The following is a 20,391-nucleotide window of genomic DNA, read 5'->3' as shown; positions in this document are numbered from 1 at the left end:
AGCCTCTCAGGCTCCATTTGGTAAAGGTCAAAATATTTGCTGGACAAAAGGGATACTTTTTCTCACAGAATTGAAGAAGTAAAGGATGTTAAAAAAAGAAAAGATCAGACGAATACTGCTCCAAAGCTCTGATAAATTTTATGACCCTGTAAAATCAAGGCTTCATTTTCATTTGTTTTAATATTAGTAGATGTTAAGTCTGTGGAGAAAAAAGTGCACTGTGGCAGCCTTTGCTGTAATGACTGAAATACTCGGAAGAGACAGTCTGGCTAGTCCTTGCAAATATAAATTGCTCACTTTGTGACTAATGATAATATTCTTGGTAATTGTCTGGCCATTTTAATGATTGAGTGAAACTGACCACAATGATAAATGTATTTTCAATGTCTTTGTTTGATAACAAAGAGGAGGAAACATAAAATATCTTTAGGGTGTATTTTATTCTTATAAACTACATTTGATGAAATGAGTGTTTATTGTATTTATTATTTGTATCCATTTTTTTTTTGTATTCATGGACATAAATAATGTATTCTGTAATCATATAATTCATATATACTATAATACATTTTAGATTAATATTGTTGGTCATGTATTTTGTTGTTGATAAATAATCAGATTATTATATATGAATAATGGTGCAACTCCTTTTGGACACACACCATATTTTTATTGTTTTTATATATACATGGTTAAAATTGTATACATGGAGAGTATTTTTGGTTGTTGTGATCAAAATAAATCAAAGTCAAAAGATACTACAGTGGTACGGTGATGTTTGAAGACTCTTACTTATGATATACATATAAGTAACATGCAATACTATTTCACTTATATATTGAGGAATTTTTACATGTTTACAATTCACAATGAAATATGGTTCTGAATCTTTTGTATGAGTTCCTTCTTGTACATGCTGAGACAGGATACATGGAGGTTCACGCTTTTACGCATGGGGTTCCCAAACATCCAATTTCAAACCAAATTGAGTACCGGTATATTCCTGACAAATTCTCATGAGAATGTATAGAATTACAGCTAGCAGTATACTGAGCAGATTGTCAAATGATGCAACATTATGACTGATTGTATTCCAGTGTTACAACTACCATCAGCTACCATGTCTTGGTTAGGCCAGAGGCAAACACAGAACAAGGCCATAATTTGACTCTATGAAACTGTGTTGATTCCTTATTGCTCTTCAAAATGCTGAGCTGTCAGCAAGAGCCAGGTGAGGCACTTTGTTGTGCTCACTACTCATGGACATGTTTCATTGGCACCTTTCTGGAGGTCAGAAGTGAATGACAGCTCGAGCTGTTGGGTCAAGCCGACCATCCAGCTTTAGCTGGAGAGTGAATTACACTTTAGGTGGGGCAGCTAGCCTCAGTCTTGGCTGGGTGCTGAGATTGCGTCCCAGCAGCTTGTGTGGATTTTGTGTAGAAATCCATATTGTCAGTTGGTCTCACACTGCTCCTGTGATACACCTGATGTGTAAGAGCTGCTTGAAAACCCAGTAATTGCGTTTTACTCTCCAACCATGTATTGTGTAGTCTTCATTTTCTTTTTGATGGTCCAACCTTGAAGGATTAGGACTAAAGCTCATCAAAGAAAAAGCCTGGACTGTGTAACATGCTACTTTAAAATGACTGAATAGTCCTTTCTTGGAGGAAATGAAACATGCACAAGTAGAGTAGGAGAGGATTTTGTTGGTCCGTGCCACTGCCCAGGGGGCATAGGTAGAAGATTTGGAGATGGGGTTGAGATTGTTTTTGGAGCGAGGCATTTTCGTGTTTGTTCACTGCACAGCTGTGGCCTCCACTAGCCACAAGGTGTGTATTTAATTCCAGAGAAGAGAGCGCAAAATATCTTCAACCCCCTCAAAGTCAGGATTGTGTGCGCTATACACTCCACTGCTTTACTCCAAACACCTGCTGACAGTGCTAGCTCGGTACGTCAAGGACAGTACACGCACTGAAGCATTACCACACACAGACAGCCTCGGTGTAAACAGGCACTTTTACATGACATCTAGTCTGGATGATTGTGCCTGCTCTTTCATGCGTCACCTGCTGCTAAATGATTTTGTATTATATAGTCGTTGTGGTGGGAGGGGTGTCCTTGTAACTGGACACTGGTCATGGGGTATTGTGTGAACATTGGCAACGAAGCCACACCACGGTGAAAAACGTCAAAGAAGTTGAGTCCTGCTGCTAAGTTATTCTACACGTTCTGTAGAGCAGTGAATTATTCCTCTCGTTTTTGGATTCCTGTGAAGTATTCCAAAAAAAACCTCAAGCGCTTCATGCTCTACCAGTTCAGCTCCTCAGTAGAGCCAAGAGACTTTGGTTTAAAGCTGTTCAGTAAACACTTAACTTAATGAGCAGCTTTTATTTTAGGTGACGAAAACCCCCTTGCCAAAAAGGCACTGGCATTAGACACTGATGTAAAAGCACAGAAACCACAACACTGAACATTACCACGTCAAGAAGAATGATACAAAATTGAAATGCATCACACACAATTACTTTTAGAAGCTGGAAAAGAATTTGACAATACACAGTGTAGTCCAATTATGTCAATTAATGGACACTTTAAGTGCATTTTTTAAATTTTACAGTGTTCATTTTGTAAACTTTTATTGGGCTTGTGTTTGCATTTTATCAAACTGAACCAAACCATGCTTTCCGAAATTGTTTTCATCGTCTTGACCGTTTTGATTTACACCTTTTCATGACTGTGTTGCTAAATGATGAAGTTAGAGAGCCTCAGCATAGCGTTACAATTACACAATATTACGATTAGCACTGTTGCCTCATTAAAACAGGCTTTAAACCTGCTGGCGAGCTGATTGCTCATTCTCCTTTGGTCCCTAGGTGCTTCAACTTCATTACACAAAACAAAACTAAAACTCATGCAGGTTAGGTATAAGACACATTTGGGGCCTCTGTTAAACCATTAACCTCTACTAAACTAGAATAACCCTCAGGTAGAGGAATACCTCTAGCTACTGAAATAATTGTATTAGATATACATGGGTATTTGGATTGATGCCTGTAACATTTTGGAAAAAATATCCGTGATACCATTAAATCAATCAACCAGCCAACCGATCAATCAATCAGTCACGCACTATTTAAATGTTACCAAAATATAAATCCTTTGCAGAACACAAATTACTCGTATGTGTCCAATTTTACACCAAACATTTTGGAACTCCAGTAGGTTGACCTTTTGGTTCTAATGGCTTAAACATGATTTTGTTGACATTCAATTGGTGCTGATTCTTAGTTATCTAGCTCATTTTTGAAGCAGGATCTATCTTTAGTCTGGTTGGGCGCCATATACTGTAACAATTGAAAATAAAGAATATTTTAAGTCGTTGATAAATAATGTTGTGTACAAAGAGAATTAATAAATGATTTACTATTGACAATCTATTTTTTTACCTTCAGCTATTTGGAGGATGCAATCTCAAAGAAAGTAAAATAGTAAGCTTGTTGCCTTGGAGCTAGCTAACATGTGTGAGATGAGGTTGTGTGAATTTTAGCCAAAATCCGCTAGCTAAACTTTGTCTATATCAATTCAAGTAATTTTTTTTATTTGTCAGGAACATCAGGTGTGAATCAATGCCAATTTGTAGTACAAAGAAGGCACAATAACAAACGTCAATCACACACACACATACACATGCACACACATGAACACCACGGCACCAATATCATAAAATAATACATATACATCTATTAGATAGCTAAAATGTTTAGAATTGATTGAGTATATTCCATTTTGAAAAATGCCAGGAGTTAATCAATAAATAATCATCAATATTCAATAATAATCATTATTCAATAATTATTAATAATAAACTTTCTCTTTTTGAGGAAGTTACAAAGCTTTGGTGTTTGTTGTTGGTTTTTATTGCTATTATTTTTTACAAAAGTTGTTTTCATAAAAAATTATACTTTATTTTTGTCAGCACTGGCCCTGTCCTTGCTTTTAAATGGACACAAATGTAATTTTGTAACAGCCTGGTGAGCAGCACAGTTACAGTATGAATACTGTATAATATATAATTTCTCAATGAAATAGTCATCTTTGTTAGGTAGCACATGCCGAAAAACATCTTAAGATACATTTAAAAGCAGATGGCCAAGTTAGAGCCACTGAATAGGTTATCAATGACGAGTAGATTATCAAAATAGTCGTTATTTGCAACCGTAATCGTAAAAGAGTTACGACTAGGTGTCCCAAATTTCTTATTGCCGTAATTGCACCTACAATTCAGAATTTATTTTATATACATATTTATATATTTATACATATATATTTATATATATATATATATATATATATATATATATATATATATATATATATATATATATATATATATATATATATATATATATATATCCATCCATCCATCCATTTTCTACCGCTTATTCCCTTTTGGGGTCGCGGGGGGCGCTGGAGCCTATCTCAGCTATATATATATATATATATATATATATATATATATATACTAGGGCTGCAACAACTAATCGATTAAATCGATTCAAAACGATTATAAAAATAGTTGGTGATTAATTTAGTCATCGATTTGTTGGATCTATGCTATGCGCATGCGCAGAGGCATTTATTTTTATTTTGTATTTTAAATTTACATTTTTTATTTTTTTTTATTTTTTTATTTTATAAACCTTTATTTATAAACTGCAACATGTACAAACAGCCGAGAAACAATAATCAAAATAAGTATGGTGCCAGTATGCTGTTTTTTTCGATAAAATACTGGAAAGGATACAAACCCCGTTTCCATATGAGTTGGGAAATTGTGTTGGATGTAAATATAAGTGGAATACATCCATCCATCCATTTTCTACCGCTTATTCCCTTTGGGGTCGCGGGGGGCGCTGGAGCCTATCTCAGCTACAATCGGGCGGAAGGCGGTGTACACCCTGGACAAGTCGCCACCTCATCGCATTTGCAAATCCTTTTCAACCCATATTCAATTGAATGCACTACAAAGACAAGATATTTGATGTTCTAACTCATAAACTTTATTTTTTTTTGCAAATAATAATTAACCTAGAATTTCATGGCTGCAACACGTGCCAAATTAGTTGGGAAAGGGCATGTTCACCACTGTGTTACATCACCTTTTCTTTTAACAATACTCAATAAACGATTGGGAACTGAGAAACTAATTATTGAAGCTTTGAAAGTGGAATTCTTTCCCATTCTTGTTTTATGTAGAGCTTCAGTCATTCAACAGTCCGGGGTCTCCGCTGTCGTATTTTACGCTTCATAATGCGCCACACATTTTTGATGGGAGACAGGTCTGGAGTGCAGGCGGTCCAGGAAAGTACCCGCACTCTTTTTTTTACAAAGCCACGTTGTTGTAACACGTGTTGAATGTGGCTTGGCATTGTCTTGCTGAAATAAGCAGGGGCGTCCATGAAAAAGACGGCGCTTAGATGGCAGCATATGTTGTTCCATAACCTGTATGTACCTTTCAGCATTAATGGTGCCTTCACAGATGTGTAAGTTACCCATGCCTTGGGCACTAATGCACCCCCATACCATCACAAATGCTGGCTTTTGAACTTTGCGTCGATAACAGTCTGGCTGGTTCGCTTCCTCTTTGGTCCGGATGACACGATGTCGAATATTTTCAAAAACAATTTGAAATGTGGACTCGTCAGACCACAGAACACTTTTCCACTTTGCATGAGTCCATCTTAGATGATCTCGGGCCCAGAGAAGCCGGCGGCGTTTCTGGATGTTGTTGATAAATGGCTTTCGCTTTGCATAGTAGAGCTTTAACTTGCACTTGCAGATGTAGCGACGAACTGTATTTAGTGACAGTGGTTTTCTGAAGTGTTCCTGAGCCCATGTGGTGATATCCTTTAGAGATTGATGTCGGTTTTCGATACAGTGCCGTCTGAGGGATTGAAGGTCACGGTCATTCAATGTTGGTTTCTGGCCATGCCGCTTACGTGGAGTGATTTCTCCAGATTCTCTGAACCTTTTGATGATATTATTGACCGTAGATGTTGAAATCCCTAAATTTCTTGCAATTGCACTTTGAGAAACGTTGTTCTTAAACTGTTTGACTATTTGCTCACGCAGTTGTGGACAAAGGGGTGTACCTTGCCCCATCCTTTCCTGTGAAAGACTGAGCATTTTTTGGGAAGCTGTTTTTATACGCAATCATGGCACCCACCTGTTCCCAATTAGCCTGCACACCTGTGGGATGTTCCAAATAAGTGTTTGATGAGCATTCCTCAACTTTATCAGTATTTATTGCCACCATTCCCAACTTCTTTGTCACGTGTTGCTGTCATCAAATTCTAAAGTTAATGATTATTTGCAAAACAAAAATGTTTATCAGTTTGAACATCAAATATGTTGTCTTTGTAGCATATTCAACTGATTATCAAATCAAATCAAATCAACTTTATTTATAAAGCACATTTAAAATTTACCACAGGGGTAGCCAAAGTGCTGTACAATGAACAGGTTAAAAGATAAAACGAGTACCGAGCAAACACAACACAACACAAACAGAACACGATAAAAAATAAATAAATTAAATAGAATAAATAAAAACATAAAAACATAAAAACAGGTTCACAGCAGGTGTATTATGGGGCGCCATTGCATGATGGATATCACTCAGTCTTAAAAGCCATGGAATAAAAGTATGTTTTTAAGAGAGATTTAAAAACAGGAAGAGAGGAGGCTTGTCTAACACTCAGAGGTAGGTCGTTCCAGAGCTTGGGAGCAGCAACGGCGAAAGCTCTGTCACCTCTAAGCTTCAGCCTTGTGTCAGGGACCGTCAACAGCAGCTGATCGGCTGATCTTAAGGATCGGGTGGGGCAGTAAGGCTGAAGGAGGTCGGAGAGATAGGTTGGCGCGAGGTTGTTTAGACATTTAAAAACAAATAAAATGAGTTTAAAATTGATTCAATAACGCACAGGGAGCCAGTGAAGGGTATAAATGATTTGCAAATCATTGTATTCCGTTTATATTTACATCCAACACAATTTCCCAACTCATATGGAAACGGGGTTTGTAGAAATGCAGTTTTTGTCTTTTATCCGATTATTAATCGATTATCAAATTAATCGTTAGTTGCAGCCCTAATATATATACATATATATATATATATATATATATATATATATATATATATATATATATATATATATATATATATATATATATATATATATATGTATATATATATATATGTATATATATTAGGGCTGCAACAAACGATTAATTTGATAATCGATTAATAATCGGATAAAAGACAAAAACTGCATTTCTACAAACCCCGTTTCCATATGAGTTGGGAAATTGTGTATATATGTGTATATATATATATATATATATATACATATACACATATACACATATAAATATATATATATATATATATATATATATATATATATATATATATATATATATATTAGGGGTGTGGGAAAAAATCGATTCAAATTCAAATCGCCATTCTCATGTTGTACGATTCAGTATCGATTCTCATTTAAAAAAAATCTATTCTCATTTTTCAAAAATCGATTTTTAAATTTATTTATTTATTTATTTATTTATTTATTTATTTATTTATTTATTTATTTTAATTAATCAATCCAACAAAGCAATACCATAACAATGCAATCCAATTCCAAAACCAAACCCGACCCAGCAACACTGGGCAACAGCAATAAACAGAGCAATTGAGAGGACACACAAACACGACACAGAACAATCCAAAAGAAGTGAAACAAAAATGAATATTATCAACAACAGTTTTAATATTAGTTACAATTTCAACATAGCTGTGATTAAAAATCTCTCATTGACATTATCATTAGACATTTATAAAAAAAAATAAACATATTTTATATACACACACATAACACTCCTCTCTACTCATTGTTGTATTTGAAAGTGCAATGCTTTGCAGCCAGTAGCACAGCCTCTGAAGGAGCATAGGTGAAATTTAATTTGCAGGAAAGGAGTGAGTTTAGGGTAGAATTGTCCATCCTCGTTCTATTCTCTGTCATTATCTTTGTTTGGACATTACTACTTGCCGTAGTTTTGAAGCAATGCATGATGAGAATCCGGATGTTTTGTGTCAGTGTATTAACGTGCCGGCTGGAATAAACACACGCTTAGAAATAGCTATTTGCCTGCCTACTTTATGGGTTATAGATAAACCTATGGATAACGGAGGCATATATAATAGTCTCCTTCTTGTTGTGTATGCAGTTGCGCACTGAGCTCCAAAAGCCATAGATGTTATAACGTGACTGGGCCGGCACGAAAAGCGGACGTGACGACAGGCTGTCCTCACTCAGGTCCGGCTGGAAATCGGGAGCAATTCGGGAGAATGGTTGTCCCGGGAGGTTTTCGGGAGAGGCACTGAAATTCGGGAGTCTCCCGGAAAATTTGGGAGGGTTGGCAAGTATGTTTATGACAAACCCTGTCCATTAAAACAACTTTGTGAGAAGCAAAACAAAAACAATCAACCATGGATGACCAAAGGACTGAACAATGCTTGCAACAAGAATAGATTATATAGAACATTTATAACATAAAGATCTGCAGAGGTAAAAAAGCACAAAACGTAAAAGAACAAGCTAACTGGCATACTACAAATGCGGAGGAAATAATATTACAGTCAATTTTTGGACCAGAACAAAAACAATATGAGAGCAACATGGGGCATCCTAAATAGCATTATTAAAAATGGTGCTAAGAAGGATTATTTTAAATACTTCTGAGATGGAAATGTAAAAAATGACAATATGAACGGAGTAGTTGAAAGCTTCAATAAGTACTTTGTGGACATTGGACCTTATCTGGAGGAACAGATTCCAGGTCCCCAGTCAGGTGAGGACTTGAATCACACTATAAACATAAATCCCAACTCTGTGTTCCTCAAAGGTGTGACAAAAGAGAAAATAATCAATATTGTGAAAAAATGTAAATCCAAGACCTCAACTAATTGTAACGGAATTGATATGGAAACTATAAAAAGGTTATTGAAGAGATTTCAGAACCGTTAACATAGATCAGCAACCTATCATTTCAAACAGGCACATTCCCAGATAAAATGAAAATAGCAAAAGTTGTACCAATTTATAAGACTGGTGACAAACACCAGCTTACAAACTACATACCGTACCTGTTTCTGTATTTCTACAATTTTCTAAAATTATTGAAAAACTGTTTAAGAACAGATTGGACAAATTCATAAATAACAATGAAACACTCACAGACAACCAATACAGATACAGAGCCAACATTTCCACATCAATGGCATTAATCGAAATAACGGAAGAGATTACCAATTCAATAGATAGCAAAAAATGTGCTGCTGCAGTACTTATGGATTTAACAAAAGCATTTGACACAATCAATCATAATATCTTAATAAACAAATTAGAATGATATGGAATCAGAGGGGCGACTTGTCCAGGGTGTACCCGCCTTCAGCCCATGTGCAGCTGGGATAGGCTCCAGCACCCCCTGAAACCACAAAAGGGACAAGCGGTAGAAAATGGATGGATGGATTGAATCAGAGGGTTGGTCTTGAACTGGGTAAGAAGTTACTTAACTAACGGGAAGCAATACGTGAAGATAGGCAAATACCCGTCTACAGAGCTGAAAATATTTTGTGGCGTACCTCAGGGATTAATACTGGGACCAAAATTCTTCAATCTATACATAACAACATTTGTAAAGTTACAAAGGACTTAAAGTTAGTATTATTTGCAGATGATACAACTGTGTTTTGTTCAGGAGAGAACACACAGAAGCTAATACAAATAATAACAGAAGAAATTAACAAATTAAAAAGATGGTTTGACAAAAAAGATAAAAATAGTGTTCATGTATGATAGGTAGTCTTATACATAGGGCTGCCAATTATGGCCAAAATAATAATTAAGATAATTTTTATCAATATTGAAATCATGATTACTGATTGTTAGGTAAAGCAGTGTTCTGTGTGAACGTAATACCATCATGTAACCATCATGTAATTTGTAATATCTAATAAAAAGGCTATAAATAAACATTATCCATATGTCCAATGACAAGTGTTTTTTTTTTTTTGTTCATTAATCATTTCAATGTGTCAGCTTTTTCTCATTGCATGATGTCTTTATCTCTAGTTTTACATTTTGATAGAGGGAGGTATTTTTTTAAATTATTTTTATTTTATTTTTTTTAAGTTATGGAACATGTTATATGTACATGTAGGTGCTGTATCGGGACAGATCCATTAAGAGTTTGAGCAGAAATATGTCGTTTAGGAATTAACTATACACACTAAAACATTAACAAAATGCTATGTTACATGAATGTTTTTTAAAGTAATGCCTTTGGAAAAAAACACAAGTAATGAACAAAAACATGGTGTTTACTTTTTGATATCAATATAAATCTCAAAGCAGTTTGGCTAATGAAGATGAAGTCTAATAAACAAGCTTTGTTCTTCTCTAACGCCTTCTAGTGGTTCAGTGCAACAGTTTGGTCCAAAAAAAATAAACAGGAGTGATGCCGCTCACATCATATACACAAACTTCACAGCCTGCGTTCAGTTCGATGAGATCACAAAACATTATAGCTAGTTTTGATGTTATTTGAACACTAATAAGGTTTGCAGTTAAATAAAGGACAAGTGAGAATCCCAGTAAAGAAACTAAAGACTTTATAAACAAGTTGTGGCAACGTTCACGACACATCACCTGCTGCATGTTTCTTCACATCATTAACTCTCAGTCACAGCAGCTGATGGAAGCTGTATTGAGAAAATGAAAGCAACATCAAATAGTTTTCTCTTTAGCTGTATACTTTTAGTGTGGGACAGACGCATCTGTCTCCAATATTGTCCACACCTGTCTCCATCTAAAAACAGCAGTGCACTCCTAAATGTTATTGCTTGTATGCACTTTGTGTGTGCGTTTTGACACACTCAACATCATGTGCCTCGGCTCTGTAGTCATCGCCGCAGATGAAAGAACGGTACCGGTATTTTTCAAAGGCAGTAATAGTACCGATTTCAATCAATTAGTATCGCAGTACTTTATTAGTACCGGTATACCGTACAACCCTAATTTGAATATGTATGTGTTTACTTGCTTATGGTATATTATTTATTAATTCACTGTTCTGTTACAAACAGAGAACAGCGAAATGGGATACAATTGCTATGATATGAAAAAGGGTAAGATTAAATAAGCTCTGGTTCTTCCTACTGCTTTTAGGACGTGCTGTAATGGAAAAAAAACACACTTCTAAACCTTGTGAAAAGCCTTCCAAGAAGAGTTGAAGCTGTTAGACAGCAAAGAATGGGCCAACGTTATATGTATGGGATGCCTATTCAGTTCGTGTGTGTGTAAAGGCAGGTGTACCGTCTTTCTCATTGAAAAGAGAAGCTTGCTGCTTTGTTTTTAGAATTAACATTATGAGTCCACAGATGGCGGAAATTAAATTTGACAGCCTGCAACAGTTTGAAACACACACTACTGACACGAGGACTTAAGTTGAACAGCATCGACCCAAATGTGCTGTGTGAGCAGTCAAGTCGTGACACTTCAATTCTAACCTTTGGCCTCCTGCCGTAGGTGATTTTTGCATCGCGACTTGCAATATATGCAGACTTCTATCCAATTTCACAATCGAGCTTACATTTACCTGGAACACTTTACAACAGGATCTCAATTGGTCTAGCTTAATCCAAACAGGGGATTTTTTAAATCAGCATTTTTAAAACACTGCAAACATTGTTCTTATAACTTTAATTTACTGTTGTATGTAACATGTCAGTGTTGTTGATGTGAAAACCCACAACACAAATTACACAAATTACGTGAATTCTCTACACAGACCACACTTCAGCAAATAAGACAAAATAGCACCATTTTACCTAACAAAACAATGATACAATACTTGTCTACCGTGATTTTGGTGTAGCTTGGCATTAATAAACTTAATTAAATATATTTCTTATCAGATTTTTCTTGTACACACTTGGTTTTTCCAAGGTAAACTGTCAATAGCTTATGAGCGAAATTCTAAGAAAATACTTTTGCTAAATCTCTCAATATGTGTTTTTGTTTGCAATAGAAAAAGCAGAGCTCACCACGTGGTGTTGTCCTTTATAGTATTCGAAACTTGACTTGCTTGCTCTGGAAGTGTTGGAGGTTAACAGCTGCAGGAAAAGTGTGTTAAAGCCCACAATGCTGCTGAAAGCAAGTTGAAATCCTGTTTGTGAGGATGCTGAATGATTGATGACCTTGGTTGCCATGCATAATGATGCGCACTTAACCGTTTATTTTTGGAACACAATGATCCGCTTAATTAACTTGGTAGTACAATAAATAGTGCTTCCATCATCGTGACACTTGCCTGAAGTTTGTTGTACGTATACATGATTAACTAAGTTGGGATCAGCAAATCAAATTTAAAAATAATGCTGTTGTTCCCTGTTTGAGTGTATTGTTAGCATTTCAAAAATATGAACATTTTAAAAATACATGAATGTAATATTACTAACCTCTAAAATGTCCAAAAATATGGTCTAGAGTTAATGTCAAGCTTTTGCTTTGTCTAGCTGCAGGCACGTTTATGTTTGGCTTCAGGCAGAATGCTCTGTGTTTTAAAAGGGAATCACACTTTTTTGGGGGGAATATTTGCCTATATATCAATAATAGTAATCTCTATCAAAGACAAGAAGACAAAAGTTATTATTATTATTTATTTTTTTACAATCTATCATGTCAAAATCGACTCCTTCTAGGTGGCTAGCAATGCAGCTAACAGTAGCAATCAATTTTACCACTAAATCACTTAAAAATGCATTCAAAAACTGTCAATAATATTTCATTTACATTCCGTAACCTATTTAGTAACCAAGCTATAGCAATATTGTTATTGTAAGAGCTAACACGAAGGAACTCTTTTTCTAGCAGAGTAACACATCGGCATGCGTTGGTATTAGCCGTAAAAGCTAGCTACTGCAAAAGATAAGCTATAGCTTCTACGTCAGCACCCGAATCGCGTTTGAGTTTGCAACGCACAACACAATGCAATAGGACACCAATCTGTATTGACTGAAAAACATGAACAATCATATTACAGTATTCGTAAAGTATCACATACCTGCCAACTACTCCGGTTTTCCCGTAATTAGTACGGTTTTCATCAACCTATTCCGGGTTACGGTTGCAGTGATAAAAAATACGGTTTTTCATTAATTAAAAAAAATAATTTTTTTTAAGTTTTATTCACGAAATCGCGTAACAACAATGACATTTTACCTGCTTCCCGTAACTTCCTATCGAGCCATTCCGCGAGGCTATTTATAGCACCGCTGCCAAGCACGAGGCACCTGTTGTCATTGTTTCCAAACGAGCGAACGATCATGGAATCAGCCGGAGAAAAATCGCATACAAGTCTTAAACCGAAAAGAAAACTGCAGTCATTCCGTGAAGAATATTCAAAAGCCTATCCAGGAATAATTATCCGTTCCAAAAAGGGTGAAAACTACGCGAATTGCACTTTGTGCAGACAAGATTTTTCGATCGGACACGGAGGAATTAGCGATGTAAAAGACCACGTTGGGACAAAAAAACACAAGTTGGGACGGCGTGGCGCAGTGGAAGAGTGGCCGTGCGCGACCCGAGGGTCCCTGGTTCAATCCCCACCTAGTACCAACCTCGTCATGTCCGTTGTGTCCTGAGCAAGACACTTCACCCTTGCTCCTGATGGGTGCTGGTTAGCGCCTTGCATGGCAGCTCCCTCCATCAGTGTGTGAATGTGTGTGTGAATGGGTAAATGTGGAAGTAGTGTCAAAGCGCTTTGAGTACCTTGAAGGTAGAAAAGCGCTATACAAGTACAACCCATTTATCATTTATTTAAGTCTAATGCCGTTGCTAGCGATACAAGTGGAAAACTTTCAACGTTTTTCGGATTTTAGCCACAAAAAGGTAATGACACCAATGTTATCTATTGGAATTGTTTAGTACTGTTATACTGTTAAAAGTGTTTATACTATTTATGCTTTCAAGTCCAAGTTGAAGAAATCTTGTTAAATGTTGACAGCATAACTACCAAAATACAGAAGTATGTCCTTAATATTTTTGCAGTGCTATTTCTGTTGAAAAGTTAAAATGATTACATTAGAGATGTGATGTGCCACTTTTCAAGTGTCTGATGCCCTAAATTAATTTTCATTAATTTTTCATATTTTGAATTATTTTGAAAGGCTTACAAAAAAACTACATTTGAATTGTAATTCCATGCTATTGACAGGACTATTAATTTTAATGAAGTTAGCTTACCATGTTTACAGTATGATAATTGTGATAGAAATGTGAATTTTAGGCACAGAATATTTTTTACAATTGAACAAGGCAGTAGATTATACAAGCTTGGACAGAAAGTTGATAATGACACCAATTTTTTTTTTAAATGGAATTGTTTAGTACTGTTTTACCATTTGTTTACTGTAAAAAGTGTTTATACTGTTTATACTTTCAATTAACAAATTGAAGTCTTGTGAAAGGTTGACAGGATAACTGGCATTAACTGTCAAAATAATTTCAAACTATTGAAGTTAGCTTACAGAATAAACATGTCAATCAACCCATATGATTTTTGCTGTAATATTTTTGTTTTGAAAAGTCACTGTGACTGATAGAAAAGTGATGGTTTTAGCAACATTTTAACCTGTCTGAATGCTAATAATCATTTTGCGTCGGGGGGCGAAGCCTGAACCCCCCACCAGGACTTTGTCCTGGACCTACCGGGGCCTGCGGCCCCTGGACCCTGGCTACTAGGTTTTTCTGATTTCAAAAGTTGGCAGGTATGGTATCAGCCCACATTTCATGTTTTGTTTGCACACAGCTAGCTCGACAGCGTATGTAGTTGTAAAAACATGCATGACTTGCTGTGTGGATCATGATCAATATTATAGTGACTCACTCGATAGACAGTTGTCCAGGGATGTTTTTTCTAGTTTATTTTGGGTAAGAACTCAATTTATGTCGAAAATAGCTTGGCTCCAAGATCCACATTTACAGCGTTATGAACGTGTCTGCTACTACATTATATATTTACTTGCAGCGTGTGTATAAAACGTTGATCGATGGTTTTGAAGTTGTTTTAGAGGGCTTTGAAAGCTAAAATGGTGATTCAATGGCGCTACTTTCAACGTTTTTTTTTTAATCATCTTTAAAATCCTTAAAAAAAAGAAATGGGTTCTTATCTCTCATAATGATTGTGAACGATAGGCAAATTTGTAAAAAAAAGTTCCATTCACACGTTCAAAAAAACCTTTAAGGCCAATGTCTTAGACAAAAATATCGCTCTTGGATGAACACCAGTAGTTAATGCTATGATCAATGTTAATTGCTCAAACTAAATGTGCGACATAAATAACAACTGAAGTATAAGTGTTTTTATATAGTATATTATTGGTACAAATGTTTAACCAACACGTGTACAGGGATATTTCACAACTGTCTGTCTATGTCTTTACTGTGTAAATATTTGAACAGTGTTCATGTTGTGTACAAGGTGTATTTGTAATAAGTTGTGTAAAGGAAATTTCACATTTCTATGAAGCTCAAGAACAGAGCCCGATGTCTCCTGGTTTTACATCATCTTGTATTTGAGTTTGTTAATAGGGTTAGGCGAAATAAGTGCTCAACTACAACCTACATCCATGAATTTATAAATGTATGGATGTAAAATTGTTTGTTTATTTTGTTGACCATTGACCGAATAAATAATACACTAAGCTAACTAACTGACTAACTAACTAGTGTTACATTACAATGATATTTAGGTAAGTGTAATTTCAAATAAGTACAATTAAACAGGACTGTATACAAACAAAATATACGGGGGCGGTATGGCGTAGTGGGTAGAGCGGCCGTGCCAGAAATCTGAGGGTTGCAGGTTTGCTCCCCGCCTCTTGACATCCAAATCGCTGCCGTTGTGTCCTTGGGCAGGGCACTTCACCCTTACCCCCGGTGCCGCTCATACTGGTGAATGAATGATGAATGAATAACAGGTGGTGATCGGAGGGGCCGTAGGCGCAAACTGGCAGCCTCGCTTCCGTCAGTCTACCCCAGGGCAGCTGTGGCTACAAATGTAGCTTACCACCACCAGGTGTGAATGAATGATGGGTTCCCACTTCTCTGTGAGCGCTTTGAGTATCTAATAATAGAAAATGCGATATAAAATCTAATCCATTATTATTATTATTATTAAAATAAAAAATAATTCATTTAATAAATGGGCTGTTTGCAACATTCACAAAGAGGCCTAGAGGGTGCCAACTATATAATGTATTTTACACAGTATGTCCCACCCTCTCACGGCTTCTCCTACGTATAGACATAACTACATACATACGTAACACATGCACTTGCATTAGCTTTAGATGTTCTTAGCTAACAATAGCAATTTGGATAGCTAGCGTTGGCTGTGTTTGAATGTATATTCTATCATAACAACAACATGACTGCAAATTGTTCGTTCTCTTGGACTGCTTTTGTATGAGTGCATGCGCTCTCTACGTGTATGTGTTGACGAGACCGGGTAACTGACAGCCGTAAACACCAATCATTTTATTCAAGCCGGTAAAAAATTCAAAAATGTATGTTTTATTTGTTTATTGCCACCTGTTCCACAAATAACCCATGGGCCACACTTTGAATACCACTGGTTTATGTATTTCACCTAGAAGGCAAAGTCTTGCCAAATGACAGAAGAGTGTCTTTAAGCGCTGTCTTCTTAGCATTATTGGAAGGGATAAAGGTTGGGTTGCTTTTGGATGTTGCTTTCTAAAGGTTGTATGCACACTCTCTGGGTTTGTGGAGGCGAATCTCCGCTCACGTGGCAAGTACTTAACCTTTTATGACTGCTTGTATTTGGTTACCAAATAAATGCATGGCGCAAGACAGACTCCGCTCTTTCACTTTAAATGTGTACCTTCACTTATAGCAACAAAATCGCAAAATTGGCACCACTGATCATTTCTGCTATTGTTCCCTGGTACAGCAGGTGCATACTGTATATGTAGTGTTGTGAAGCAGTGTTATGATGTACACCAACACACCTGCATTAAAAAAAAGATATATGAGCGAGGGCGAACCTGGAAGCACCAAATCTGTATTTGAGACGAAGGAGATTTTATCTGTGGCCACAAATAAGTGAATATATGGGAACCACTGTTGTTTATATGTTTAGTGCCATGAGTCTATGGGGATTAATCTCAAAAGAGGACCTTACGTTTGTACACTTGTAGGTGCAAGACATGATAGAGAGGAAAACAGGTTCAACAATTTTATTTTATTTTCATGATAATGAATTATTAAAATGACTATGACTAAGATTGATTATTCATGCAGCACTACTTTAAACAAAAGCTTCAAGTCTTTTGATAAAGTCCTCACAGAAAAATGCAAAATTGTAAAAGAAAACTTGAATCAAAAACAACTTTTGCACTAAGCATTCGTAAAAAACAAGAACAAAGTACAAACAAAAGATACACATACAAAGCGAGTAGCTGGACAGGATGGCCTACGGTTATGTAAGACATATATAACGGTTTGGAACATGTGGCTAGCAAAATCTAGACAGCATAACAATTCTAAAAATGGAAACAAGAAACAGTAATTGCTGAAAAGGTAAAAGGACCATAACCTAGTATGGCCCTGCGATGTATATCAATCTTCCCATACTGCCGCCGCTCCGATCGGGGAGCGAATCCACATAGCTTGATTGAGAGGTTAGTGTGCTAGCCGCCAGGCTAATAGCCCGAGCTGCAAACCCGGCGTGAGGTTGACTAACATGCACCTGGCACAGCCACTGCGTAACACTCACCCACCTCAACCTCACTCACTCTCATCCGGGTCACAGCACCATTGTAGTGGTCTCTGTGTTGTGTATCTGATCTTCCCGTATTTCCAACGCTCCGAGCGCGGCCTGAACCCACGTCGCCTGATTGAGAGGTATGTGTGCTAGCCGCTAAGACAAAAGCCTGAGCTTCTACCCCAGCGGCTGGCATACTCTCTGAAATTGGCAGGGAGTGAGGTTTACGAACGTACATCTGACGCAGCCCTGTTTCACTGGGACATGGAAGTTCGGAAAGTGGTACAACGACACCATCTTGCGGCTGCCATGACACACTGCCGCTGTTGTTCGTCACTACGCACACCTTAGGAAAGATAGATGTCTGCAAGAAGAAGAGCAAACAAGATATCGAAATAAAACCAACAAAATAAGAGAATGTAACCGATTTTATTTTTTCATTGTATTTTTCAACTAAAAATAGCAATGGTCAAGACGGCCCAATATGTGTTATCTCTTTGTTGGACTATTCTAACTTTGCTGCTTTTTAAAATTGAAGTGCTATTTTAAACACCTGGAATTGCAGAGAGATTCATTTTCTACCGGTTGTCTCTTTCGGGGTTGCGGTGGGTGCTGGTGCCAATCCCATCTGCACTCAGGCGGAAGGCAGTGTACACCCTGGACAAGTCACCATCTCATCACAGGGCCAACACACATAGCGAAGAGACAAGTATATTATGTTGTGTACGTATGTTTTAGCTAGATTATAATATTGTATTGTAGCTTTCTGTTAGTACATTACAGTGAAAATGGGCATATTTCAGACATAATTGATCAATTATTCTCATCTGATGACATTGATGATATTGATATGCTGATTATATTTAGCCAGACATAACCTACTATGAGAGAAATGTAAGACTAGCCCACAGCTGGATATGTATTAAGAGAGCGCACCTTTTAAAGAAGGAAAAAAAGACAGAGGTATTCTCCTATGTGACCTTACCGTCTCCTGTTTATTTGTGGTCTGTTTATCTCCTCATCCTGCTTTTGTAGTAATGTCACTCACATGACCACAATTGCAGTGATGGAAGATCCAGGATCATTAGCTGCATTGTGTTCCCGAAAATGTGTGCGTGTGTGTGTGTGTGTGTGTGTGTGTGTGTGTATGTGTGTGTGTGTGTGTATGTGTGTATGTGTGTGTGTGTGTGTGTGTGTGTGTGTGTGTGTGTGTGTGTGTGTGTTTGTTTATTTATCAGAGAGCGAGAGAGAGACTGAGAGAATGTTCAAGGTGCATTGTTGGAGTGCCTGTCAAAAAGCCATTAATGTAATTGGAACTTAAAATCCCATTCGTTTTCTCCTCTTGTGCTTACTGTCAGTAAGTCTAGAACTTGAAAATCAACTTTTGTTATCAATATCAGGCGTCATGGAAGAGAGCGTCATCTTATTGAAAATGCTGCCACTCAAATAGGCAGCCGAGATTTAGAGCATGGTGAACTCTTTATGTCACACAAGCACCGCTGTGACATTTCTGTTTTATGATATTGTATTTTCGTCATTGTAAATATTGTTGCTAATTAATCAATGTTTGATTGGTGTGTTTTCCCATTAAGAACATATCATTTGTTCATGTAACCTCCAGTGTTGGCTGTGCTAGCTCACCTCCACATTAGTCGTGCAACACCCTGCAGTAGTAAATACAATAGTGTGTAATCATGTTGAGAAGTGTTTTTATAACATTTTTGTTATCTTGTTTAGCTACAAGCGAGGTGACATGCTTTGTTTGATCATAGTTAGTTTTAACAGCCAGCTATAAAAAGCTCCTTCGGTTGAAGTAGTATAATTAAAATCTCAGCAAACCTGACCGCTTTCCTACTCCATCCAAATGAAGAGATCCTGTTTATTTCAACACTTTTGAACGGTTAAACATTTATTTGGCTCTTTCTGGCAGGTCAGGCTCAAGTCAAAAGGAGCTTAATTTCACTATCCACCGTGTTAAATCGATCTCCACAATATCGTGAAGCCTCACTGTTTCTCATAATCTCACACTGAATTTTAAATATCCCGGCATGTTCACAATAAATCATCGAGGAAATTTTATTAAATGGCCATAGCGTGCTCGCTCGGATGTCCCAGATTTGGCCACAAGCTTGCATCTAATTAGCATAATATTCATGTTTGTCAAAAGCTCTTAAGAGCACGCCTGGCATCGTCCGTTTCACATTTGCCATGTATTGCTAAAACATTTGCTTAATGCCTGGCCTGTGCCTGGCGATGGCATGCTGCGCTCATTGTGAATGCAGTGTGAATGTGCAGTTTGGGTATGGGCCCATGCATCTCTAGGGCCATATAATCAGCTCTAAGCTGCTTCTATCAATCTTCATAACAGTAGTAGGCTGCGGAGGGAAGTGCAGCTAATCAGTTCTAACTGGCCCCATGTTCAGCCTGACTGTCAGTGTTACAGCAAGGCCCTATGCAAACAGCGTCCTCACACGTGTGTCCCTG

The 20,391-nt window shown here is 37.0% G+C and overlaps 1 protein-coding gene and 1 long non-coding RNA gene across 8 annotated transcripts in view; one reads left to right on the top strand and one right to left on the bottom strand.

Annotated features, from left to right (window-relative positions):
* msi2b (musashi RNA-binding protein 2b) overlaps nt 1-20,391 on the top strand; it is a 626,013-nt gene that overhangs the window by 163,711 nt on the left and 441,911 nt on the right. The gene's annotated exons all lie outside the window — the stretch shown is intronic.
* Nucleotides 17,372-18,949, bottom strand: LOC133607111 (uncharacterized). Its single transcript, XR_009815380.1, has 3 exons — nt 18,893-18,949; nt 18,461-18,564; nt 17,372-18,271 (listed from the first exon to the last, which is right to left on the bottom strand). It is a non-coding gene; the product is annotated as an uncharacterized lncRNA (long non-coding RNA).

This window comes from Nerophis lumbriciformis, linkage group LG09 (genome assembly GCF_033978685.3).
Source record: "Nerophis lumbriciformis linkage group LG09, RoL_Nlum_v2.1, whole genome shotgun sequence".
Classification (NCBI taxonomy): domain Eukaryota; kingdom Metazoa; phylum Chordata; class Actinopteri; order Syngnathiformes; family Syngnathidae; genus Nerophis; species Nerophis lumbriciformis.
The sequence above is the reverse complement of the archived record's forward strand: the minus strand, read 5'-3'. Positions and strand labels throughout refer to the sequence as shown.